This window comes from Schistocerca americana, chromosome 2 (genome assembly GCF_021461395.2).
Source record: "Schistocerca americana isolate TAMUIC-IGC-003095 chromosome 2, iqSchAmer2.1, whole genome shotgun sequence".
Classification (NCBI taxonomy): domain Eukaryota; kingdom Metazoa; phylum Arthropoda; class Insecta; order Orthoptera; family Acrididae; genus Schistocerca; species Schistocerca americana.
The window spans coordinates 855975307-856003235 of NC_060120.1; the positions used below are offsets into that span (position 1 = coordinate 855975307).

At 43.2% G+C, this 27929-nt stretch overlaps 1 non-coding gene across 1 annotated transcript; it reads left to right on the top strand.

The window, feature by feature from the left end:
• The first annotated feature begins 22486 nt into the window (after positions 1–22486).
• Positions 22487–22561, top strand: Trnas-uga. The gene has a single exon. It is a non-coding gene; the product is annotated as a tRNA-Ser (tRNA).
• Positions 22562–27929: the final 5368 nt, after the last annotated feature.

The window sequence follows — 27929 nt, forward strand, 5'->3', positions numbered from 1 at the left end:
GCAGGATAATTACAAGGTTAAACATGCGGACGTGATCAGTAGTCAGCCCCAGCCAACCTCTAAGATCTTTAGCCACGGCTATGTGAAAAGAGATACAGTCAATTATCTAGTGGCGGTGTTTTTATTAGTAATGAAATCGTCGTGTGTCCCGGACTCCAGTCCAGCCACTGCTTAAGATTTAAATAAAAATCTTCAGCAATGGCGGCCGAAAATTTCCAGCATAAGAAGTCTAAAAATGGCTCTGAGCACTATGGGACTCAACTGCTGAGGTCATTAGTCCCCTAGAACTTAGAACTAGTTAAACCTAACTAACCTAAGGACATCACAAACATCCATGCCCGAGGCAGGATTCGAACCTGCGACCGTAGCGGTCTGGCGGCCATAAGAAGTCACCCTCGCTCTTGCAATGACCTTGTCAAAGAGGCCGGAGGTACAGACAGAGGTTTAGGGCTCTAACTCATCCTTGGTGTGCGAAATTACCCCAAAAGCGCCGAAGAATCATAATCAACGCCATGAGGATGCAGAGAGAAATATAGAGGCAATATATATTTGCATGTCAGGTGACACGTAATTGAAAAATTACCATGATGGTCTCTCCAATGGCAAAAGATAACTAGTTAGTTCCCCAGGCGGATCTCCAGGTAGAGACTGCTATGAGAAAAATATTGAATAAGCAGCTACGGGATAACATTCTATGAGTGGGAGCGTACAGTATAATAGGAAAACTAGAAAATCTGGAAAGGGCAATGCAGGTGCTCAGTACAGATACAGTGCGGATCAGTGAAGTTAAATGAAAAGAAGATAAAGACAAATACAGGGTAATATCAACAGAAACAGAAAATGGTATAATGGGAGTACGATTCCTTATGAGTAGCAAGGTAGGGCGGAGATTGAGCTACTGTGATCTGTTGAGTGATAGAGCTCCCCTTGACAGATTCAACACCAAACCAACCCCGAAAACGATACTTCAGGTATGTATGACGGCCGCAAGCAGAAGACAAAGAGATAGATAAAGTACATGGGGATATTGAACGCGTAAATGAGTATGTAAATGGGGCTGAAAATCTAATTATAATGTGGGACTGGAGCGCGGTTGTACGGGAATGAGTAGAAATGCTACTGAAAAATATGGTATAGGCAATGGGAATGAGAGAGGAGAAAGACTATTTGATTTCTGCAATAGATTTTAGATGGTAACAGCGAATACTCTTTCCAATCACAGGGGGTGAGGATACTTTAAAAAGACCTGGAGGCTTTGGAAGATCCCAGGTGGATTACATGGTGGTCAGACAGAGATTCTGAAATCAGACGTTGAATTGTTATACGCAGCAGTAAGCAGATCATAATTTAATAATGGTGGAGAGTAGAATGTGGTTTAAGAGAGTTGTACGGAAGAACCAGTGTGAAAGGAACTGGGATATAGAGGCACTGAGGAACATGAGGCCAATTTTAAGTACCCTAAGACTACGGATACTGCGATTCCGATATCTCAGCAGTCAGTTCAGTTGAAGATGAGTGGACATCTCTGAAAAGGGTAATAACAGATTTTAGACAGACATGGACTGGAAGGAAACTGCGAAGAAATCTTGGGTAACTGAAGATTGGTTGGTTGGTTGATTTGAGGGATGGGACCAAACAGCGAGGTCATCGGTCCCATCGGATTAGGGAAGGATGAAGGATGGGGTAGGATGTCGTCCGTGCCTTTTAATAGTAGCATAACGGCATTTGTCTGAAGTGATTTCGGAAGACCACGGAAAACCTAAATCAGGATAGCCGGACGCGAGTTTGAGCTGTCGTCCTCCCGAATGCGAGTCCAGTGTGCTAACAACTGCGCCACCTCGCTCACTATAACTGAAGCAACACTTCATTTGATCTCGAAAGTTGGAAGTACAAAAATGTACAAAAATAAATGGGGGTAATGGCAAAAAAAGTACAATACAATTTGGTATGTAGGCTATATGAGTTTGGGAACGTCACATCAGACTTATCATCCATACCATCCCGAATACAGAAAGGGCAGATAGGTCCCAAAACTAACTCACAATCACCTAAACATCTTAATCATCCAATCTGCTGACAAAAACAATGTAGGAAGAACGGAAAAAAATTGAGGGTCTGTTAGATGACGGTGGGTTCCGCTCTATCAAAGGTCAAAGCACCAGACAGGCAGTTATGAGATTGCGATTCATAATGGAAGAAAGACTGAAGAAAACTGAAGAGACGCTCATAGGATTCGTCGATCTAGAAAAAGCGTTCGACAATGTGAAATGGTCGAAGATATGCGAAGTTGTCGGAAAAACAGGAGTAAAGTACAACAAAAGACGGGTAAGACGCAATATGTACCAGCCCCAAGAGGGAACAATAAGACTGGAAGGACCAGAACGAAGTATTCGGATTAAAGAGGGAGTAAGATACGAACGCAGTTATTCAGCCATGTTATTCAATCTATAAATCGAAGAAGCAACGCCGGAAGTAAAAGGAAGTTTGAAGACAAGCGCTGAAATACAGGGAAAAAGGATGTAATTGATAAGATTCCCTGCTATCCACAGTGAAAGTGAAAAATATCTGTAGAATGGAATAAATTTTCTAATGAATATAGAATATGGACTGAGAGTAATCCGGAAGAAAACAGAAGTAGCAGAAATGACAATAGCGAGAACATTAACATCAAAATTGATGATCACGAAGTAGATAAAATTGAAGAATTCTGCTGCCTTGAAAGCAAAATAACCGATGACGGGCGGAGCAAGGAGGGTAAAAAAGAAGACTAGCACAAGAGAAGTCTGCTGGTGTCGAACGTAGTCCTTATTTTCCGGAAAATATTTCTGAGATTGTTCGTTTTGAGCACATGGGCAGTGGTAAAACCGGAGAAGAAGAGACATGAAGCGTCTGATATGTGGTGCTACAGAAGAATGTTGAAAATTAGGTTAACTGGTAAGATAAGGAATGAGTAAGTACTCCGTAGAATCGGCAAAGGGGGGAACGTATGTAAACACTGGCAGGAACAAAGGCCAGGATGATGGGGCTAGCGTTAAGGTATCAGAAAATAATCTACACAGTACTAAAGCAAATTATAGAGGGTAAAATTCATTAGGCGAGGCATATGGGAAGACATCCAGCAAGTAATTTTTGACATAGGGTGCAAGTGACAAGTCGCATCAAACCAGTCACGATCAGAATTCTGAATAAAAAAGAAACGTCACACAATTATTTCTGGTCGAGTAAATTTGTATAGAAGGAATTATATACGGCTGACGTCCTGATAATTCTTTCAAAAAACCTGCAGCCATGACGGAAACATGGTTCAGTCTTCCAAAAGTTCATATAAGTTGTGGAACCAACATGAAATCAAGTACAAATAAATTTAAATGCCATGTGACCAGGGCCTCCCGCCGGGTTGACCGTTCACCGAGTGCAAGTCTTTCTGTTTGACGCTACTTCGGCGACTTACGCGTCGATGGGGATGAAATTATGATGATTAGGACAATACAACACCCAGACCTTGAGCGGAGGAGATGTCCGACCCAGCCGGGAATCGAACCCAGGCCCTTAGGATTGACATTCTGTCGCTCTGATAACTTTTTTAATCTCATTTTGTTCGCTTCCGTTCGTTGCATCTGCTCGGGGCGGACGTCGTAAGACACTCGTTTAAGTTCGTCGTTGATCGATTAACTCCGTATTTTTATTACCCTCTGACCGAACACGTTGAGCTACCATGCCGGCTGCAAACCAGATTGAACTACTAACTGTGGGCACAGAATATAAAAGTAACATTCTTTGTCACTGCGTAATGTTACTGCATAATCTGTTTACAAGTACTGAGTGTGACGTACGGTTACTGCCTTGTGTGAGGAGGGTTAACAGTATCATAACCGATGTGATGCACCAGTCTATTTCTGTCCGTCCATATACGATCGCATTGCTATTCACGTCGTTTGTACACTCGTAATTTTTTTATGAGCATACGTGCATAATTTCCAAGGGAAATACATATTTTGGTGTATTTTGGTCGTACATTAGTATTTCATTTACGGAACATTGCGTCAGTGCTGACAGATTTGACGTCCACGAGGACTGTAAAGTGTAAATTCTAATGCCACATTAGGTTACCGTAAATTGCATCACTGGTCCTGAAACGTGTCACATTAAGCGAGTAAGCGTTTATTTCGATTGAGTTGTTCATCTCACGTCCATTCTTTTTTTTAAAGTTGCAAAATTTTCAGTCAATTTCCCACATACTTTCAGCGATAACCACGCTTATTGCTACGCGAGTTCACTTTGTACACCTACATTCTGCACGAATCCACTGCTACTCATTCGAAAGTAATGACTAATTGGCAAGAAATAACGACGAAATCGAAACATCACGTTCTGGATTTAGCTAATATCCTCTCTTAATTTAGCAACGTGAGGGCTCTCATCAAAGAAAGAAAAATACCATTTTATTTTCGTAATGAAATGTTTCAACAGAGAGATTTTCTGAATTCAAATGCACCGTTAAAAAAAAAGATAAAATTTTTATATTTATTTGTTTGTGTCTTGTAGCTTGCTATATTCTATAGGAAATTTCGACAGATTTCTCTTAGTATACCCCGTTAACCGTGGAAGCGTGGATGTTAGTCTCCGCAGTTGATACACGAAAATCAAAACCTTTTGTTTCATTACCGATGTTTGTGCCTGTTAAGGGGTTTCAGAACCTTTAGCTACACATTGCAATTTGGAATATGACCCAAGAAAGATAAACAAAGGCGAAGGAAATTGAGGCTTTGGCATTGTTCCTGTACCTTTACTGAACACGAACTTGCTTTCCCCAACATTTTTCCTCAATTTTCTTATCAGTTCTTCGCAGTATGACTTTCGTTAAGCCTTTTTAACATGACTGACAGAAGTAACTGCCCTCATATTCTTTTTCGTTACACTTGTTAGGTCAAGGTACAAAAATGTCTTAAGTATCTCATGTGGCCGAATCCCTGTGTATAACTTCTGTTTCGTATCTGTCAGCCTGGCTACTGAATTTGGAACTTAGACTTCCAGTCCTCAGGTGGTATTCTGTCGCATCCCAGAGTTCCTGAACTGATTTCTCCAATTCCCATTTCGGTGTCTTAGGACATAGATATTCTTCATTCTGCTCCCTTTCGTTTTTAAAAACCTGTCTCATGTTATCCGCCTGTGCACTGTACAAATTTTTTAGAAGTCCACCAAAACTTTCCTTTCCTCTTCTAGACACACTGTCTTCCTCTAATGTTTATTCAACATTCGTTATTTGTACAGTGTGTAGTTAAACAGTAATTATTCGTCTTTGGCGACCAATGCTTCTGCCCTTAGTTACGAGTGAGTTTACGCACTACTCGTAGACCACATCCGCGAGGAAAACTAGCGCCGAAAAGATACATACCAAAGTGTAGTATCTCCAGCAACTGGTCATCAGTAATTTAAGAACCGGCTGTTAAAATTTTACAAACTCCAGGCGGAGCTTTTGTTTTAAAAATGATCATTTGTTGTCGTATGGCAGCTCAGAAACTGGCAGAGTAGTTCGTTTACTGTGAGCGTGTAAAGGAAAAGTGAGTTGAAGAACATATTATGAAAAAAGGAGGTCTAATGAATCGGTAAATGATTTGATAAACATAAGAACTAAAATAACAAACTGAATCATTTGCCGCTCTTTGAATGATTCTGGAAAAGATGTACAGCGGCTGGTATGCTCATGCGTTCGTTACGTAACTAGAACATCGTGTGACAGTCTGCCAGACACATGTTCAGAAGTAGTATTTAACCGTCTAGAAATCTATTTGAAACACTGAACCTTAAATTGTCTATCGGCGCCACATTTGTTTTTCGTGACTTCGAAGAGCATCAAAGGCCCTTCAGATGCTTCTGTAATCCGCGTCATTTCTCAATTTTAGCCAAATGTTGTTACAAATAAGTTGCGATTTCTTGCCGTTTTTCTTACAACTTTCACGTTTTACTTAGAAAGCATGAAATATGATATATTTAAATATCGATCGGTACTCTATTACTATTACAGTTACATTTATCAAGAGAAGTCAGAGAAATTTCAATGAATGCTGTGACTTAATATCAGTTCTATTTTTTCAACATTTGTCCAATCCCCACACATTTCTCTCTCTTCGTTTGGCTATAAAAATTCGGACAAAAAAATTCAACTGTCCATTTTTCAGTCAAGTTCCAGGCCTTTTATTTAATTCCAACATTAATTTCAAGCATTTTTCTTTTCTAAACTACGCCTCACTCTGGTCAATTTTGTACCCCATTTGTCGATTTACCACTCTTAATTTGCCGACAAAAATTCTCACAAAAGTCAATTATGTAATTTCTAGGGAGTCTTGTTTTCACTCCTTTAAAACATACGACAAAAAACAGAAATTTCTTCTGAACATTTCTGTTGGGCGGTTTTTATTACAGTTTTAGTACGGAGGAACGCAACAACTGCGCATCGAATCATTTTGTTCCGTCTGTGGTAACCAATCACTCCCGGAATAGACGGTTTACAATTGGTTAGAAACATTTCATCACATTCGTGCTCCCGTAAGAGACGAATTTCCTAAAGACGAACCAATATCTTTTGTTGTTCCAAATGGGTATAGATAATGTGCGCAACATGTTTGAATACAATCAACTAGTGACTCATCGTAGGCGTGTAGGAAGGGCAGTAACACAGTCATAACAAAGAAAAGAGCGAAACTCCGACTCCACAACTGCGATATAATCTGCTTTCAAGACGTAGAAATCAACAGAAATGGAATCTCATGCACGGAAAATGGGAGTAAAAAGTGTACTAGTGTTAAACATCAAAGTCACATGTTGTCAAGCATTAGTTAAAATAAAAGTTACATAAATGTAATGACTGAAGCACCTGTTTGATTTAGAGAGAGAAAATGTAATCCCTGATAGGTCGAGAGAGAGAAATTCTTGCTATGAGGAGTAACAGTGGAGCTTAATGGCGCCGTACTGCGTAAAAAGTGAAATGACCGTGTGGCATTATTTGTCGCGTGGCCCCCTTCGTGGAAGTTCGGCCACCGGGTTGCAACTCTTAAAAATGGTTCACATGGCTCTGAGCGCTAAGGGACTTAACATCTCAGGTCATCAGTCTCCTAGAACTTAGAACTACTTAAACGTAACTAGCCTAAGGACATCACACACATCGATGCCAGAAGCGGGATTTGAACCAGTGACCGTAGCGGTCGCGCGGTTCCAGTCTGGAGCGCCTAGAACCGCTCGGCCACACCGGTCGGCTTTGCAACTCTTATTTCAGGTGATGCCACACTGGGCGACTTGCGCGTCTGTAATGATGAAATGATCATGAGGATATCACCCAGTCCAGGAGCGGAGATTATCTCCAACCCTGCCGGGAATAGAACCAGGACCCGCTGCAAGGTAGGCAAACACGTAACCACTCAGCTAAGCAGGCGGACGCCATAGTACGTAGCATGCCGACGACGGCGGTTGGCGGTTGTCCAAAAGGTCCTATGTGATGGGCCCGGCCCCAATGTGCTAAATGCTGCAGTACACCGACGGAGGTAGGACTTATGAGGAGAAAATATGAAGTGCCCTTCCCGATTTCCCAGAAACTTTGCTCATTGGAAGAGAGCCAAAATTATCGAACACGTGTACCGGCTTATCCGTAGGTACTCGACCGTTTCTGAGAAAACATCCGTCGAAGTTTTCGACCTACTTGAAACGTCCTTTAGAGAACCTTAAGCTCACACCAACTGGCGGTCTAGTGTCTCTTTTGAGTCCCGTATTTGAAACCTGATTACAGTTTTTATCTATTTTTATTTCATTTATCAATCCATGTTCGTCGAAGGTTACTACGCGAGATTATCTGAGTAAGACGTTATATTATTGTAAATGGGTTTCACAGTAAGTGTCATACATTTTTATGTAATACATCTGTATAGAGTATTTTTAGGGTTTACAATCTTTTTGAATGCTGATATTCTCGTATTTCATTTTTATGTCTGTTCGTAACTGTTACGTTTTATTTTTATGATTATTTTGCACAAAGATTTGGTGCATTCCCTCGGATGATACCAATAGTAGAAACATAGATATTCCGAACATCACGAACATCGCCGGAAACAGGTTTTCCACAGTGACAGTCCGCAGCTCGTGGTCGTGCGGTAGCGTTCTCGCTTACCGCGCCCGGGTTCCCGGGTTCGATTCCCGGCGGGGTCAGGGATTTTCTCTGCCTCGTGATAACTGGGTGTTGTGAGCTGTCCTTAGGTTAGTCAGGTTTAAGTAGCTCTAAGTTCTAGGGGACTGATGACCATAGATGTTAAGTCCCATGGTGCTCAGAGCCATTTCAAACACAGTGACATTTGTTTCTACGAATCCCACTCTGGAAACAAGTGCCATTAACACTGCTAAAGATATCACGCCTTGACAATAATTTCTAGGCAAATCACGCATAACGGATCCATTTTGCGGAACTGTCGCTTGCAATTGATTGTGAATCAAAATAAACTACAGGAATTTCACCGAAAACAATTTAAAATAATTTTTCCATTCATTTAGTGCTTTTAATTCAAAAATGGTTCAAATGGCTCTGAGCACTATGGGACTTAACATCAGATGTCATCAGTCCCCTAGAACTTAAAACTACTTACACCTTACTAACCTAAGGACATCACACACACCCATGCCCGAGGCAGGATTCGAACCTGCAACCGTAGCGGTCGCGCGGTTCAAGACTGAAGCGCCTAGAACCGCTCGGCCACTGCGGCTGGCGCTTTTAATTCATTTTCCAGACATATAATTAGCAAACGAATAATGACGTTATTTCAATATACACTGGAAAAAATTCATATAGTACTCTGATGCGGACCTGGATAGATAAATGGAAAGCAAAAAATGAAAAAGAAGTTATAATCGCGTAACATGTGGCACCAAAGTACAAAAGCAGGACGTTAACTATTGTTCCACCGTTTTGGTTAGACTACAGACTCGCTAAAAGGCCTGTAAAGTAACTCGAAAACTTTGACCGGCGTTTTCCTAGAAACGGTTGACTATCTACGGATAAGCCCAAACACGTGTTCGCTTCCTTTTGACTCTTCTTCCAATAGGCGGGTTGCTAGGAAATGAGGTTATGGCACTTGCCGTGTTCCTCGTTAATGACCCTGGTGGCTTCTATTTGAACACTTGGTCCCAACAATACAACTGTCAGGACTGTTGTTGTCAGCCTCAACGGCCCCTCCTACAGGCAAATATGTCCTACCAGCGAGTCCCAGGGGAACTCTCCAGATGTTTTATGTTGCCATTACGTAACTAATCCTTACCGTAACTGCCTCTCAGGAACGTATCCCTGCGCTCCTGACGTCTTTTTCCATAGCAAGGATTTTTTTAATGTCAGTGCCTTCGTAGTGACCACTAGTAATTACAGCTAAAATGGGAAAAAGAAAATAATGATGGAACATTGCAGTTTAACGCCCCGTCAGCAGCACTGTCATCAGAAATGGAGGACGGGCTCTGCTTACAAAAGGGTGTGGGAGAATATCGGTCGTGCCCTAATCGAATGAACCATCCTGGCATTAGCCTTAAGCCATTTTTGAAAAATCACGGAATACGTATTTCTGCGTGGCTGGACGGAGATTTGGACCAGCGTCTTCCCGAATGCGAGTCAAGTGCATTAATCTCCATGTCAGCTCGTTCTGGGATATAAACGGTGTTGTGTTACAAAGTATCCTGCAACATAGCATTCCAGTAGGAAGGGACTAATGTTAAGTGATATCCATCTCGACACGGAAACACACAGAAAATCGGGAGGGAACAGGATTTTATTTCAATTTACAGCTTAATTCCCTAATAAAATTAATATAATGTTACAAATTGGATCGGAAACTAAGTAGCAATCAATTATGTGGGTGTTACATTATGAAACGAAACTGACAAACGTTTACCGTTCGTCTGGAATTCCCAATCAAATGATCGCTTGTTTCCATTGTTACAGTGGTAACTTAAAGAACTGTTTACAGCCAAGATCGTGTTCAAAACAATTTTTTTACTGACCGGTTCCGACAGGTAAGACTGTCTTCATCAGATCTTTAACAACTTCTTTCACATTACATCAGCTTCTATTTATTTCTCATTACTCCACTAACGAGCCATGACTTATGAACGCATAGTAGAACATTACCTAGAAACAAAAAAGTTTTTAAAGATCTCTGAAGATGACAGTATGCAAGATTCCAGGCTTTATTAACTGCAACCAAGACTTTAATAAAATGGCAAACTAAATCAGAACTCTGGGAGGTGGTGTGGTCTAAATAACAACTGATTTATTCTATCTTAACGTCACATGACGAATAATGGCTAAAGAAACGCCACACAAACATTTTTATCTGACAGTTGCTTTCAATAATACGTGGTCTATGGTCAACAAAGTGATCAGCTGGGAATCGACACAACACACTGACCAGAACTAATCGCTTTATTTGACTTCATAAATGTGAAATGTTGAAATGTGTGTGAAATCTTATGGGACTTAACTGCTAAGGTCATCAGTCCCTAAGCTTACACACTTTTTAACCTAAATTATCCTAAGGACAAACACACACACCGGTGCCCGAGGGAGGACTCGAACCTCCGCCGGGACCAACCGCACAGTCCATGACTGCAACGCCCGGCGCGGCTCATAAATGTGAATCCGTTGTGTGGCCCAAAATCTACACTACTACCAAGCATCTATATTCTGCTATTCCATAAAGAGAAATATGGTTCCAAAGAACAGGGTGCTGAGAAGCATATGTCGAAGCCTTACGCCATAGCAACGAATACTTTAGCCTTCTGCATGTGAGGACGGCACAGCACGGCGCGCTCGGCTAGTACAGTCACGGACAGCGTCAATCTGTTATTAATGGGGCCAGCCCGGAAATATGCAAGTACGCAGTCTCGCGTTCGGCCGATTTGGAATGCAGGTACTTCCCTATGAGCCTCTGAAACCAAGGTGGTTTCCAGTGTCCAAAAATGGTTCAAATGGCTCTGAGCACTATGGGACTCAACTGCTGAGGTCATTAGTCCCCTAGAACTTAGAACTAGTTAAACCTAACTAACCTAAGGACATCACAAACATCCATGCCCGAGGCAGGATTCGAACCTGCGACCGTAGCGGTCACGCGGTTCCAGACTGCAGCGCCTTTAACCGCACGGCCACTTCGGCCGGCTCCAGTGTCCAGGTGGACCAGTTTCCCGGTCTGCCAAACCATTTTGACTCTGTGACAAGATTATCCATGTCGGAATATGTCAAACGTTTACACGGCCGACTCAAAACAAATAAGTACACCCACGCATTACTCGTTGAGTGCAAGATGCAAGAAGCAGTACCTTTGACGGTTCAGATGGTGACTGGCACAGGCTCTAAGTGGCACACTAGCAAAGAACAGAAGTCTCACTGTCTAGGTAAAGACCTGCTGTTTTTTACTAGTGTGATTTTCTGTTTCTCTACAGCTTTCCTCCGCAGCTCGGTAGCATAGCAGTTTTGCATGTTTAGACTATAACCAGTTAAGCACAAGCCAGTCATGAGCTGGAGCTCAGTATTCGAAGCAGGGAGATCGCCCCCCCCCCTCCCCTACTCAGCATACACAGATATGACCAACCAGCGACTTTAAAAATTATTTGGGAGAAAAGGGAAACAGATTCATCTTCACGTCCTCTTTCCCATGTGATTACACCATGTCTTTGCTAAGAGCATGACTTGGATGGAACCATAGCCCTCCATTAAAAGATCGTTATCACCCGTGTTGCTTCCGTTTCGAACTTTCCAAAGAACAGCCATAAACTCGTAAAAGCCCCGTGCCTTGACAAATTTGATTTGTAGCAGTGTCGGGACGCTGGGGCGCCACTGCCCTGTTCCACAGAACTCGAAAACTCTCAGCCGTCTCATGCGATTTGTACCTAACAAGGGTTCATACTCTGCTTTATTGTCAGCCATCAGATGTTACAACAAGCCGGTCAAACCTGCAGCGACTCCTCAGCCCTCTCGCCATCTTTTGTCCCACCAAAACTTCATGGCTGTACGGGCGTTTGTGGCTCTTTGTCCACTATGGCAAGCTTGAAAGCTGCATTGTAGGTCTTTAGGTATTACTCTACATTTACCCAGGGAGGGTGTTGCGGTATAGAACTCCATCTTCTGTAACAAAATCTGGATTTTTGGGGGGGGGGGGGGGGGGGGGTGGATACTGGCAACATTTTGCGTCATTCTCCTATGAGTCTTTTAACTCGTCAATTTACACGTTGTCTGTTTGAGCTACTCTCACTTTTCTACTTACGGCATCAGCATTCTGGTGCAATTTTCCAGCTTTGTGTTGCACTTGGTAATCATACTCACTCAACTTCAGGGCCCATTGAGTGAGATGGCTGCTAGGGTCTTTTAAACTTAATAGCTGTTGAAGTGCTGCATGCTCTGTTACAAATGTAAATTTCTCCGATAAAGAAATCATTTAAACTAGTTGACTCCTAATATTAATATCAGCAATTCTTTCTACATAGTATTATAATTAATTTCCGCCTGATTCAGCTGACACGGGATGCATAACCAATTGGTCTTTCCTCACCACCTGTAATTTGACTCAGAATAGCCCCCTCTGCAAAATCGGACACGATGCAGGAGAGAATCAATGGTTTTTCGAAATCGGGATAGATCAATAAGGGGGAAATAGTCAGAACATCTGTGATATTCTGCACAGCAGCTTCACACTCCGGAGTCCATTGGTAGGGTACATCTTTTCTCAGTAGGTGGGTAAGGGGTTTGGCTACCGTGGCATAGCTCTTTACAAAACGCCTATAGTAATTGCTGAGTCTCATAAAGCTTTGTAATTCTTTTACATTTTTAGAGGAAGGGATTGTTCTAACTGCTTCAATTAGGTGGGGATCTGGCTTTACTCCATCAGCACTAATAATGTGCCCTAGATACTGTACTTGACTCTCAGCAAAGGAACATTTTTCTATTCTCAAGTTTAAATTGGCACTTCTTAGTCTAGATAAAACATTGTTTAACCTGGTAACATGTTCATATATGGTTCTGGAAGATACAGTGATATCATCTAGAGAAACTAGGCACATTGTAGGTGCAGTCCTCTTAAAAGTAAGTGTTGGAAGGTGGGTGGTGCGTTGTGCAGCCCGAATGGCATTCTCTAAAATTCATATAGACCTGAGCGAACAACAAACGCTGTTTTTGGCCTGTCCTGTGGTGCAATCGGTATTTGGTAATATCCACTCCTCATATCAAGGGTAGTGAAGTATTTGCAATTTCCTAGCCTGTCAAGTGTTTCGTCAATACATGGGAGAGGGTAAGTATCGGCAGGGGTTTCCTTATTTACTGCCCTGAAACGTGATGGCTAACGGGGCTCTGGTGAAGCTGCGATAGGCCTAGCAAGCCAGTAGTGGATAAATCAACTGCTTTTAAAAAGGGAACATGCCTCGGATCACGGAACGGATTTAAAGGAAACCGACCAAGCAATGGAAAAGGATTACGAGATGGTTTACGACTGGGCACCTTAAACGTAAGGACTCTAACTGGGAAGTTAGAAGAAATTGTAGAAATGATGGAAAGGAGGAAATTGGACATCTTGGGACTTGCTGAGACTAGGTGGAGAGGAGTTGGTGAAAAACTGCTAAGTAAAGGATGTAAACTGTACTGGATAGGGAATGAGAGGGGAAGAAATGGAGTGGCAATAGTGGTCAGAGAGGGTCTGCAGGAGGAGGTGGAAGGTATCAATGATCGAATGATAAAAGCCAGAGTACGAGTGAAAGGAAAAAGCATTGAAATCATCCAAGCATATGCCCCACAGGTGGGGTGTACAAAAAAGGAGAAGGAGGAATTTGAAGATGACATGCAAAAGCAGCTAAATGGAGGAAATCAGATTATAATAGGGGACCTCAATGCACATGTTGGCACAGACAGGAAAGGATTCGAGGAGATAATGGGACCAGAGGACTGGGGGAACCGAAATAGAGAAGGAAAATTGTTGCTGGAATTCTGCAAGAGGAATGGGCTGGTGATCGCAAATTCCTGGTACAAGAAGAGAAGTAGTCACAAAATAGCTTGGTACAGTGGAGACTGGTCCCAAACTTCAGTAGTAGACTATGTACTAGTGGATAGGCAGATGATGAGCAGCCTCACAGATGTTAAGGTCATTCCATCTGAGGCCTTAGACAGTGACCATCGGCTGTTGGTAGCCACCCTGAGAGAGAAAAGAGATAGGAGGGCAACAGATATACAGGAGAAAAGATTGAAGACATGGATGCTGAAAGAGGATGAACGGAGGACCCAGTGCCAGACACTGATCAGGAAGAAGCTGCCAAAGGAAGATCAGAGAACAGTGGAAGAAGAATGGGGAGATTTTAAGAGGGCTCTAGTTGAGGCAGCTGAGACTGTGTGCGGAAGAACTAGCACAAAGAGGAGAAGTAGGGAAACCTTATGGTGGAACAACATATGTAAAGAGGCAGTACTTCGAAAGAACAAAGCCTTCAGAGAATGGTTCCAGACCTGAGCAGAGGAAGCTAGGGTAAAATATAAGGAAAGCAAGAAAGCGGCACAGACCATAGTAAGGGCGGAGAAGAAGAAGTGGATGGAAAAATGGACAAGAATGTTAGAAGAGGACAGTGAAGGGAACAAAAAAGTACTTTACACCATGGTAAGAAATAAGAGGAACGACAAAAGCGAGTGCCTGAGGATCATGGATAATAATGGAAGAGTTGTGGAGGAAATGCATGAGCTCAAAAAGATTTGGAAGGAGTACTTTGAAGATCTGTTGAATGCCGCCAAGCGGGTAACTAACAGCGATGGAGAGCCTAAGGCAGCAGACGATTATAATAGTGGGGAAATTGATGATCTAACTTGGAATGAAGTGGAAGAAGCCATAAAGAGGATGAAAGGGGGCAAGGCACCAGGTTGGGACGAAGTAACAGTGGATATGATACGAGCAGCAGGAGAAGTAGGAACCCAGTTGCTATACAGAGTGCTGAGGGTGGTGTGGAAGGAGAACAGAATTCCTGAGGATTGGAAGAAAGGAATTATAGTCCTGATCTTCAAGAAAGGGGATAAAAGGAGATGTGAGAACTACAGAGGAATCACCCTGCTATGCCACTGTGGAAAAATCTATGAAAAGATCCTGGAGAAGAGAATAAGAAGCAGTATTGAAAGTAGACTGCAAGAGGAGCAGTACGGTTTCAGACCGGGAAGATCAACAACGGACCTCATATTTGCGGTAAGGCAACTGCAGGAAAGGCACTATGAGTACGGGAAGGACTTAATCATGGCCTTTTTGGATATTGAGAAGGCGTATGACAGTATCTGTAGGGACAAGCTCTGGGATGTGCTGAACGCAAAAGGGATAGATGAAGAGATAACACGAAAAGTCATAAAAATGTATGAGGGAAGTGAGAGTTGTATGAAAGTGGGGAGGGAACGTACTGCATGGTTCAAGCTGGAAAATGGGCTGCGACAGGGAAGTGCACTTTCGCCTTTATTGTTTATTATTGTTATGGATGAAATCCTACAGCAAGTATCAGATGCAATTGGAGATCATAAAATGAAAGCAGTGCTTTTTGCCGATGACCTGATGTTATGGGGAAATTGCGAGAAGGAGGTGCAAGAGCAGTTAGATGCATGGGAGGCAATGGCAGCACAATATGGAATGCATTTCTCTGCAAAGAAAAGTGAAATAATCGTCACAACAAGGAAGAAGAATAGGCCAAATGTGGATATAACTTGTGGAGGGGAAAAACTACAGGTGGTAGAGAACTTCAAGTACCTGGGAAGCGTGATTGAAAGTAAGGGGGGAAACGCAATGGAAATAAATGAAAGGTGCAGAAAAGCAGGGCAGTTCTACAAATGCATTAGGGGGCTTATTTGGAGCAAGGAGGTGCCACAGAAATCCAAGGGAATTATATACCGAACCTACTTTGTCCCCATATTGGCATACGGAAGTGAGACATGGGTAATGCACAAAAGCGACAAAAGTAGAATACAGGATAGTGAAATGAAGTTCCAGAGGAGCAGGTTGGGTGTAACAAGACGAGACAGATTGCGAAATGTGTATGTGAGGGAAAGACTAAAGGAGGAACCAGTACAGGACAGGATAGAAAAATCAAGACTGCAGTGGTATGGACACATGAAGAGAATGGATGAGGGAAGAATTCCAAAGAGGATGTTTGATCTGTAACTGGAGGGGAAGAGGCCCAGAGGAAGACCAAGAGATAGATGGGTGAAGGGAGTGAAGGAATGTGTGATGAGAAGAGGAGAGAACTGGACGAAGGTGGAAGAGGGGGAATGGTGGAAAGACAGAACACGATGGAGAGGCTTGTGTTCCCGACAGACCCAGCCAGTGGCTGGAAACTGTCCAAGATGATGATGATGATATCGACGTAAAGACGGTAGGTTTTCTCTCCATTGATTGATTTCTTTGGGACAACGATGATGGAGACGACCCGTGGCTGGCGGAGGGTTGTATTGTCCTTGCCTCTAGCTGCTGTTGGGTAGTTTCCTGCACGACAGGCTGGAGGGGATACGGTAGTCTATATGGTTTCTGCGCGATGGGCCTTGCATCTCCAGTGGGAAATTAATGGTAAATAAGGTCAGTAGGCGGCAAATAACGCCTTTCCTCGAATAACCAGGAGTGTTCTTCCAAGACGGAGTATAGTTGTTTTGGTGAACCACAGGCAAATGAGCTAACTTATCTTTACATTTATCTCTGAGCACGGGAACAATATGACATATGCTGCGTCCCGGAAATCGTTGTTTTCGTATAGGTTTTAACCTCTTGTACAGGGTAGTTTTCTTCAATCCCATTGTCGCAAGCTATAATGGTGCCACTAGGTATTTCTGCCTCTTTCTTTCTAAAATTGTCCAGACAGACGGGAACATAAAATTTCTTTCCCTGCACTTCCGCTGTCGTTAAGCCATGTCTAACATGTACCTGTAATCTGTCGAGGACACCGTTTTGATGGGGAGGGTCTACCAATATGGTTGTTCTCGGCAGTTGGCGGGATTTGACCCGAGGCCTGAGAATTTGTCTAGTACCACGGCTGATTCTAACAGAGATGATTGTTGTACATAATGCCCATGATTGCGTGGAAGGAACTTGTCGAAGCGGCCACGTTTCATAAGCACTTTGGGGCGGAATGGCGTCGAGGCCGCCGAAACGGTGGGTTTCCTCACCGAGACGGACAGTTTGCGTCCTGCAATCTACTGCACTCCGCATTCCCCAGTATGAAGTAAAAATCTCGCCTTTGTTTTCGGATTACACCCATGTCAAAAGGGTAGTGGCTGGCTCCAATTTTCAATTTAACTAGGCAATACCCAGCGGGTATGATTATTTCTTCACTCAGACCGCGAATGGGTGGATTTAACACTTGTCTGTCCCCATGTCCTACGAATAGTACGCTTGTTTGAGCTCCACTGTCGATAAGCACTCGTACATTTTTTCCTCGAACTTTGCTGTAGAGGAGGATATTCGCCGCCTCATTTACGACACCTTGGCGGACTGGGTGCGTGAATTTTACAGATGGCGCGGTCAGCAAGCGTGAGTTGCCCTCTGACCGATTCCCGACTGGTTTTGGGGTCATGATGAATTGTTGGTGACTTGGTCTCTCTGCTGATTGAGCGAGGGGCCCCGTTTCTCGGATTCTGCGGGCAGTTTCTACTCACATGCCCTATGGTTCCACACCGGGACAATTAAGTGCGTGGCAGCATCGCCTGCCTTTTGGCAGTGTTGGCATGACTGCTCGTATTTAAAAACAGGACGTGGTTGTTCGTTCGGACGCACCGAACTGGGAATAAAATGCCCTACCTCCTCTCACATCATCGCGAGTCGTGTGGCATCGTGTAACGAGGCGGGTGATGCTATTTTTACCTATCCTCCAACATACGGGTCGATTCCACGTATAGCCGGCCGAAGTGGCCGTGCGGTTAAAGGCGCTGCAGTCTGGAACCGCAAGACCGCTCCGGTCGCAGGTTCGAATCCTGCTTCGGGCATGGATGTTTGTGATGTCCTTAGGTTAGTTAGGTTTAACTAGTTCTAAGTTCTAGGGGACTAATGACCTCAGCAGTTGAGTCCCATAGTGCTCAGAGCCATTTGAACCATTTGATTCCACGTATAAATATTTCAATCGAGCGGGCTTCTGCCTGCTCAATTAACACATCGTTATGGGTGGAATCCGAACCCAGCATTTAAGTGCGGCAAGCCACAGCAGGGTTTCGTCAGCAAATGTCTCTATATCCTCCCTTTGCTTCTGGGTGGACAACTTGTCCCTGTAATAGCTGGCGTCACGCCTGTTCGAATACCTCTCTTTCAACGCAGCCTCTAACGTGGCAAAAGAGGTGGTGTCCCTAAGGGTGTGAACTGATTCGATATATGTACTGGCGTCACCTGAAATTTAAGGCGGAGTACATTTAATAGGAAATCGTCTGGGCAAGCGCAAGCGCTGCCCACATCTCGAACAGTTTGTGGAAAGGAATTTATTTGTTCATTAGGTTTCCCGGAAAACGTCGGAATGAAACTGACTGCAGGGAAACTGTTAGCGAAAGTTACAATGGATGGCAGTGGTACTGTGCTACTTAAGGTGCTTGCGGCCATCATTTGTGGCGCAGCAGGGTTTGTTTCTGACGCACTTTGACCGGAAGACTGGATTTGAGCCAATTTAGGGAATTTTTCCATTAATTCTTTCTCAACATTAACTTATCGACTTCTACTTGAAGGCAGCTACTGGGTCTGGTTCTTTCGTAGGTGGGATTTCCCTTCGCCAAAGGCGGTACTACGGGTTTGAGGCATGGTTACAATATTAGGACACCTAGTGCTCGCCGAAAACCTTACAATTAGAGCACAAAAAAGGGCCTACACTCGACAAGATGACGGCGTAGCTGGCAGCAAGGAGGCGGCGTCGAAGAAAAATGAATCGATGAACTTACAGAAGCTTTAGCTGCGGCGGTGGTGGGTCGTCAATGGCTGCATCACGTTGGAGGACGGCGGCAGGAACCAGCGGCGAAGTTGATGGCGGTGGTGTCGACGGCTGTGCGACGTGCCTCAGCTACTTGGCTGGAACAGGCGCGTGTCCTGGATGGCGGCGCGCGGCCGGAATATGCCACCGTGCTGCATCGTAGCGGCGTGGAAGACGGCTACCCGTGGAGAGGCACCTGGCCACACAAGCAGCCTGAGATTCGCTGCGGCAGCTGTTAGGAGAAAACACCGAAACGGCGGAAAGCTGCGTGGCAAACTACAAATGCGTGCTCTTGTTATTGCGCGCCGCATCTGGCGCGTCAACTGCGGAGTACTACTCGCAGCTCCATTCGGTACGGCGTGTAGAACATAAATTAGGTCGATAAGATGGGCCTAACGGTAAGCGATCCCATTTCTGACACCAGATGTTAATGTGTCAGGATTGGTGAGGAAGGGAAAATGGCAGGCACCCGTTGAGGTGATGAACTGAAACATTTTATGATAAACATGTTTATTTCAGTAAAAAGTGGTTCAAGGCAGGCCTAGAGAAGCCACCGAAACTGAATGGGCTGCTGCCCAAGACAGCAAGAGAGGAGAGCGTCTATCTGGGTCAGAAGCTGTCAGCAGAAGAGAACGGATGGCGTGTCCGCTCGCGGCGGCTGGCCGCCACTCCACCCCCACGTGACCACCTCCAAACCACCCTATTGGACAGCCAAACTGTAGACGCGCGGTTCGGTGGCGTCAGCTCGTCAACAACACGTGAGTTTAGTTGCTGATGGTCAAAATGTGAGTTTCGAAGTGGTTCTGTCCGGTATAATGCGACCTGACTTACGACCTCAACCTAGCCGCCAGGCAGAAGGCATTGGCGAACATCAATTGAAATATAAAAAATTAAATTTTTGTAATATTACATCCATTCAGTAACAACCCCTACTGTACAGATCTGTACTCCCTCGTACTCTAACGGATTTATGTACAGCCCTGCAGGAATCATGGTGTAAGTTCCCTGCAGCACTACTTTACATATTAGTCGAGTCCATGCCACGTCGTGTTGTGGCGTTTCTGCATGCTTGCGGATGCCCTACACAATATTAGGCAAGAGCGCCAGATTCTTTGGCTCTTCAGTTATATTTAAATATTGCCCATAGTCTGTTGCTCAACTGACATATAAGCATTCGCCTGCGTGTTGAGAAAATGGCTGCCCAAAAACACAGGAATATTTGTCCTGCCTGAGATGTAAATGCTAAGGCAACATTTGATCACTTCATATGTAATGTCGAGATGTTCCGCTGACCAAAGGAATCTGTCAATATTGTGATGAGTCCACTCGGAAAAAAATTATCTGTAAGGTGTTCAATGACTTAAACTGCTGGTTCGGCATTCCTTCATGCAACTAAAACTTCTTTAAATGCTTGGGATGGAATATTTACGTAGTATCCGCTGGGTTCATTCACAAATAAATACTGCTTTTGTGCGGAACCATGAACGATCACGTTAGAATTTATTTACAAGGCGCGATGTCAGTTTATTTAACACTTTCAAAAAATGTTCAAATGTGTGTGAAGTCCTGTGGGACCAAACTGCTGAGGTTATCGGTCCCTAAGCTTACACACTACTTAATCTAACTTAAACTACCTTACGCTAAAGACAACATACATGCTCGAGAGAGGACTCGAACCACCGACTGGGGGAGTTTCGCGGACCGAGGCAAGGCGCCCCAAACCGCGCGGCTACCCCGCGCGTCTATTACTTTCACTTTCAGAAAATTGCGGGCTGTGATCTCACAGTATCTATTATGGTATCTGCACAGTTCGAGTTTGGCTTCCTTTAGTATAAAAGATCTCGTAACAGTCACTTTCTGATTAACACTGGCCACTCATCTGCCGCAGCTCACAGTTCCTCCAATTCATTAAAAATTAATAGCAGTTGTCTTCTCCATTCACTGTCGCTGCAATTTTCACGAAAGCTTACACTTATTTCAGTGAACCCCAACGTTACTGTTCTCCAAATGTCTTGAATTCTTCGTTCTTGTTCGCCATCATCTAGGTTGACTCCCTCGACAAATCTTCTACACTGTAAACATTAGTCCTTCCGCCTTCTCTTTCTTCCCACTACTCATGCCCGCTTCTCAGTCGAAACTTTAGAACCTCTACATTTTGTCATGAAATTCAGTGACTCTTTGCAACAACGGCACCATCACTAATTTCTCGCAACATCTCCGTTCCACTCACAGTTAAATTTCCAAAACTGCCTCTCACTCTCCGTATTTCGATTCTCCTCCCGGCACTTTACCATCTGACCATTGCTACCAAACAGTAACTTCCCTTCCACAAAATACCCTCACTAACTACCATATCGTTTCTGCCCATCATTCAAGACACTGGTCGTCAACTCTACTGACCCTACAAGGCACGGTATTGATTGTTTCTCATACGCTATCTTTGCGTAACTCCCGAGAATGTGTTTACCTTCAGTGCCCACAGGGAGCAGCCGATGCTAAGCCGACTTAAGCGGATCGGTCACGTATTATGAAATGGACGCCACGAAAAGCTCTTTATATAGAGGAGATGACGCCTTCACGTGCAGCTGTAGGTTTTATTTTATTTACAGTACATTCTGGCGCTACATTATATCGTCTCCCAGGCCCTCTTTGATACTAGGTGCTTATGTGGATACTGAGTGATAATTGTCATACATGTGATGGAGGGTTCCAAATATCGATATCCATTACGCTCAATCTTCTTTCCTGCACCAATGCGTTAAAACAGCTGTCCTGCTGCAGCTGTCCTGCTGTAGATTACAAACTGAAAATACTTTCCCATTAGCGTATGTGTGCTGTTGTAACCATTGATTACAAACATTATGTAACGGGCTGAGCTTCAATACACGCTGCAGTCATGAAATATTAGCTTCACAAGCTGCGACATGGTCGCGAATTGAACAGTGACCCGAATATAGAATAAATTTCCTATAGTTCACGTCTTTGGTCATAATTTTTTTGCCATCAGACTACCGGTTTCTGTCAGTAATGACCATATTCAAGACATGTTTGTATAAAACAAACCGGAAGACGGTCATTATAGACCATAACCGGTAGTGTAATGACAAAGAAATTTGTGACCAGAGACGTGAACTAAGGGAAATGAAATATTAGGCTGTAGCAATTGAACGTCGAGGAATAATGTTTATACGGTATAATATGGTATCACACACTTCATATCGAAACAGTTTTGCTCATCTGACGTCTTTATTGTAAAATCATAATTTAAAAAGGCAAAGGTCCCGAGTTCGAGTCTCGGTCGGGCACACAGTTTTAATCTGCCAGGAAGTTTCATATCAGCGCACACTCCGCTGCAGAATGAAAATCTCATTCTGGAAACATCCCCCAGGCTGTGGCTAAGCCATGTCTCCGCTATATCCTTTCTTTCAGGAGTGCTAGTTCTGCAAGTTTCGCAGGAGAGCTTCTGTAAAGTTTGGAAGGCAGGAGACGAGATACTGGCAGAAGTAAAGCTGTGAGTACCGGGCGTGAGTCGTGCTTCGGTAGCTCAGTTGGTAGAGCACTTGCCCGTGAAAGGCAAAGGTCCCGAGTTCGAGTCTCGGTCGGGCACACAGTTTTAATCTGCCAGGAAGTTTCATTTAAAATGAACTTCTGACGAAATCTGTCGTAAATTCATATCACAGTTTTAGTAATAGAGCTTTGAAATTGTGATCTCATTACTGACTTGACATAGAACTTGTTGCCTTAGCTTAAGGTAGGGGCTAACTGTTGTCTAGGAGTGGGCGGAAAAATTTTCAGGCTGAGGGATACTTGTATGTCATAATTTTGAAAATCCTATTGGCTGTAACATGAATTTACTGTACCAGTGTTAACTCTTGACGACGGTAAAACTTTGCTATGAATCTCAGTTTCATAATGTACGAGATATTACTACAAACAAAAATTATACTGCGCGAATATATACTTAAAATGACAATTTTAACTTGTCTGTAAAAAGTATAATATGTTGTAGTTGTTACCAGAAGACTGTGCCTAATGTAGTGGATACTGAGTTTTGTATACTCCCACTGTAAACTGAAGGGAAGGGAACGTGCTACACCATGAGGCATTAGACCGGTATTTGCCAAACTTAGTGCAGATTTTCATCACATAAAGGGTATTAAATGAGTAAGCTTTCATTGGATTCAGAAATGATGTCTGTCATCAAGATCTAACATATATGGTATTTAGCTGATGTTATTTGTTCAATGTTATCTGCAATTAGATGAAAGTTTCAAGGGCAGTGTCCTACGTATTCCGGTAATGTTTACGTAATCATCAGTGCTCTTATTGGGTGTCACTCCACATCGTACTTGCTTTCTGAAACTCAGCGCAATTACTCTTCTACTGCTCGACGTCCGGCTGCTAAGTTCACCTCAGGTTATAACACCAAAACAAATCAGGTTCATCGCAGCCTACATCTGCATGCATACTTTGCAAACCACGGTGAAGTGCATGACAGAGGGTACGTTCCATTGTACCAGTTGTTAGGGTTTCTACCCTTTCCAGTCGCGTATGGAGCGCGGAGGGGATAATTGTTTCAGTGCCTCTGTGGGGGCTATAACGATTCTAATGTTGTCCTCATGAGCCCTATGAGAGAGATACGTAGGGGGTTGCAGTGTACTCCTAGAGTCATCATTTAAAGTCGGTTCTTGAAACTTTGTTATTACACTTCCTGGGGATAGTCTACGTGTGTCTTCTAGAGTTCAGTTTCTTCAGCACCACTGCATCACTCGCCCACCGCTAAGAAAAAAAAAAAACTATGACCAATCGTGCTGCCCTCCTCTGCATACGTTCAATATCCTCTGTTAGTCCTTTTCAGTATGGGTCACACTCACTTTAGCAATATTATAGAGTGGGTCACACAAGTAATTTGTCAGCAATCTCTGTTCGCACTTCCTCAGTATTCTACCAATAAACCGAGGTCTATCACCTGCTTTACCCACATGTGAGCCTATGTGATCGTTCCGTTTGATATCCATACGAAGTGTTACACCTAGGTACTTGTATGAGATGGCCGATTCCAGTTGTGACCCACTGATACTATAGTCATAGGTTTTTCGTTTTGTGAAACACACAATGTTATAGTTCTTAACGCCGTCCTCGGTGGCCGAGCGTTTCTAGGCGCTCAGTCCGGAACCGCGCGACTGCTACGGCGCAGGTTCGAGTCCTGCCTCTGGCATGGATGTGTGTGATGTGCTTAGCTTAGTTAGGTTTAAGTAGATCTAAGTTCTAGGGGACTGATGACCATAGAAGTTAAGTCCCATAGTGCTCAGAGCCATTTGAACCATTTTTACAGTTATTAACATTTAAAGCAAGTTGCCAATTTTTAAACCACATCGGAGTCTTATCAAACATGGCTGAAAATTTAATAACTTCTTTCAGAGAGTACTTCATTATAGAAAACTGTATCATCTACAAAGAGTCTGATATTACTGTTAGCATTGTCCACAAAGAGTCAACGGCCTTGCCGCAGTGGCAACACCGGTTCCCGTCAGATCACCGAAGTTAAGCGCTGGTCCTGGAAACTGACAATGGGCGGGAGAGCGGTGTGCTGACCACAATACGCTCCGTATCCGCGTCCGGTGATGCCTAAGATCTGAGGATGACACGACGACCGGCAGGCACCGTTGGGACTACAAAGCCGCTTCGGACAGTGTTTGTTTGTTTTACTGTCCACAAGGTCAGTAATATACAGCATCAACAACAAGAGTCCCAGCACACTTCCCTGGGGCAAAACAGAATTTACTTCTACTTCTGACGACAACTTTCCATCCAAGATAACAGGCTGTATCCTCTCTACCAAAAAGGCCCCAACCCAATCACAAATTTCACTTGATACTCCATATGGTGGAACTTTCGACAATAAGCGTACGTGACATATTGAGTCAGATGCTTTTCGAAATTCAAGAAGTACGTCATTTACATGATGAGTATGACATGTGAGAAACGTGAGCGGTGGGTTTCACATGTTCGATGTTTTCGGAATCTATAGGGACTTGCTTGGAGGTCATTCTATTTGCTCTCAGAATATGCTCTAAGATTGTACAACAAATCTGTGTCAAAGATAGTGGACAATAGTTCTGTGGATCACGTCTACCAACGTATGTAACTTGTAATCTGTCTTGATTGCAAAATGTTTATTCATATGACCGGTTTCGGGGCCTTTAGAACCATCTTCAGATCTGTAACGATAATGATACTAATTTACTATTTCACGAATGGAAGCACTTTTCATTCTATCTAATCAACATCAAATATACCAGAGCGTACCTGATATTTCGTTTACAAGAGTAATCCATCCAAATACAGTAACTTTCACATGCTGCGTCACGTAAAATTGGTTGGCAGAATGCACGTCATTTGTGTTAATTCTAACACTGTTACCGACAGATGGCGTCTGATACATTTGTTACATTACATGTGCACATACTGTATTCAGTAGATTTTTGTAACTAACTTTTACCTCTAAAAATACCCAATTAAAACCTGTAGATGTCAAGGTTAAAATCTGTACTCATCAAAATTAAAGAACACAGTAAAATTATCATTTTTATGCGATCTAAAAACAAAGGGCGATATCTACAGGGTGATCATAAAGTCAGTATAAATTTGAAAACTGAATAAATCACGGAATAGCGTAGATAGAGAGGTACAAATTGACACACATGCTTGGAATTGCATGGGGTTTTATTAGAACCAAAAAAATACAAAAGTTCAAATAATGTCCGACAGATGGCGCTTCATCTGATCAGAATAGCAATAATTAGCATAACAAAGTAAGACAAAGCAAAGATGATGTTCTTTATAGGAAATGCTCAATATGTCCACCATCATTCCTCAACAATAGCTATAGTCGAAGAATAATGTTGTGAACAGCACTGTAAACCACGTCCGGAGTTATGGTGAGGCACTGGCGTCGGATGTTGTCTTTCACCATCCCTAGTGATGTCGGTCGATCGAGATACACTTGCGACTTCAGGTAACCCCAAAGCCAATAATCGCACGGACTGAGGTCTGGGGACCTGGTAGGCCAACCATGACGAAAGTGGCGGCTGAGCACACGATCATCACCAAACGACGCGCGCAAGAGATCTTTCGCGCGTCTAGCAACATGGGGTAGAGCGCCATCCTGCATAAACATCGTACGTTCCAGCAGGTGTTTATCAGCCAGGCTAGGGATGATGCGATTCTGTAACATATCGGCGTACCTCTCACCCGTCACGGTAGCAGTTTTGCTGTCCAGCGCAATCTGTCGGACATTTTGTGAACTTTGTTTTTTTAGGTTCTAATAAAACCCCATGCCATTCCAAACATGTGTGTCAATTTTTACCTCTCTATCTACATTATTCCGTGGTGTATTAAGTTTTCGAATTTATACTGACTTTTTGATCACCCGGTATATCTATGGCTCTGGTGTTGACTTGTTTTCCTCCATGGTCTGCTTCCGTGGTTCGCGGCATTTCGGTGTTGTGCCGCGGTCCGCTCAGTCGCCTGACGTCCATTGCCGTGGGCAAGAGGGCCGCTCAGGAGGACCCCGTAAACGACGCCAGGCGCTGCACGGATCTTACGTATGATGGACCTCTACACGCAACAGTTGTCATCTTAGTAAGTCGTCATAAATCTTAAAATAGGCTTTATGATTGAACTCGCTTTGTTCTTTGAGTATTAAATCTGGATCTTTCTTTTTGTGGGTGTATATTTCTATTTCTTCCAAAAGGTTAAGAAAACTCTATTCAAGCTGTCTAAATTTTGTTCAGTGTTCGTGACTGAGTGCTTTGAGGCAACCATATGCGCCCCAAACGCTGTTTTGTTTTGAGAGTAGGTGTGCTCCCTGAATATTGTCTCAAAGTTCCTACCAGCCTGCTCTATATATTGATTACAGCAGTCATCACATTTGATCTTATATGCACCTGAATCCTGAAATTTATTTCTGCTATTACATATTTTGCCGGAGTTTCAATTTTAGCGTGTTATTTGTTCGGAACCCTATTTTAACGTCGGATTCACGAAAGGATCTTTCAATCTTATCTGTAATTCCTCCATTGTAAGTGAGAGCCACATATTTTTCCTTGTTGTTCCTCTTAACTGCGACTTCCTTCTATTTGTGTCATTTGCCTCTTCTTTATCTTCTTATAAATATTCATCAACTGCTTACACGTATATCCGTTCGCTGCGGTTTTAAAATACATAGCTCCTTTTCTACTTTCTGTTGGCTTAGTGGCAATTTTTGTAGCATGTATACCATCGAAGTAAAATATGGCCATTTGTATCGCGGTGAGTGACAAGAGCCCTCATTGATAACTAAATCTGTAAACGTAGGTTTTCTGAATATGCTAAATTCATGCTTCACATTTTTCTATATTAGTGTTAAATCTAAGTAATCTATACGGTTGTCTTCTTCAAATTCCGTAGTGAATCTAATTTTCGGGTGTTGAGAGCTCATTTTTTGTGCTACGTTTTCGATATTATTTTTATCTCGTTTGTATAATAAAATAGAGTCACCAACATATCTCGTGTAATATACAATTTTCTCAGCGATATCAGGATTTTCATCAAAGAATTCGTTTTCCAAGTGATTTATAAAAATGTCAGCCAGCGTCCCAGCTAAACTATTTCCCATTGCCAACCCGTCTTTCTGTTGATAAATTTTATCATTGAAAGTAAAGTAATTGAACGACAAGACTTGTTCCAACATTTCCCCTAGTTCAATCAGTTCCCCCAATGCCAATTTACCATGAATGTTCTTAATGATCTCAATCGTTTCTTTTACGGGAATGTTTGTGTACAGATTGGTGATATCCAATGAAACTGGTGACGCATCCTGGGGTATAACCACGTCTTTAATTTTCTCGGCAAATTCGTAGCTGTTCCTAATGTTAAAAGTCTGACTTTATGTATATGCCGCCTTCAATCTGTTATTTTGCTCTTTATTTAAT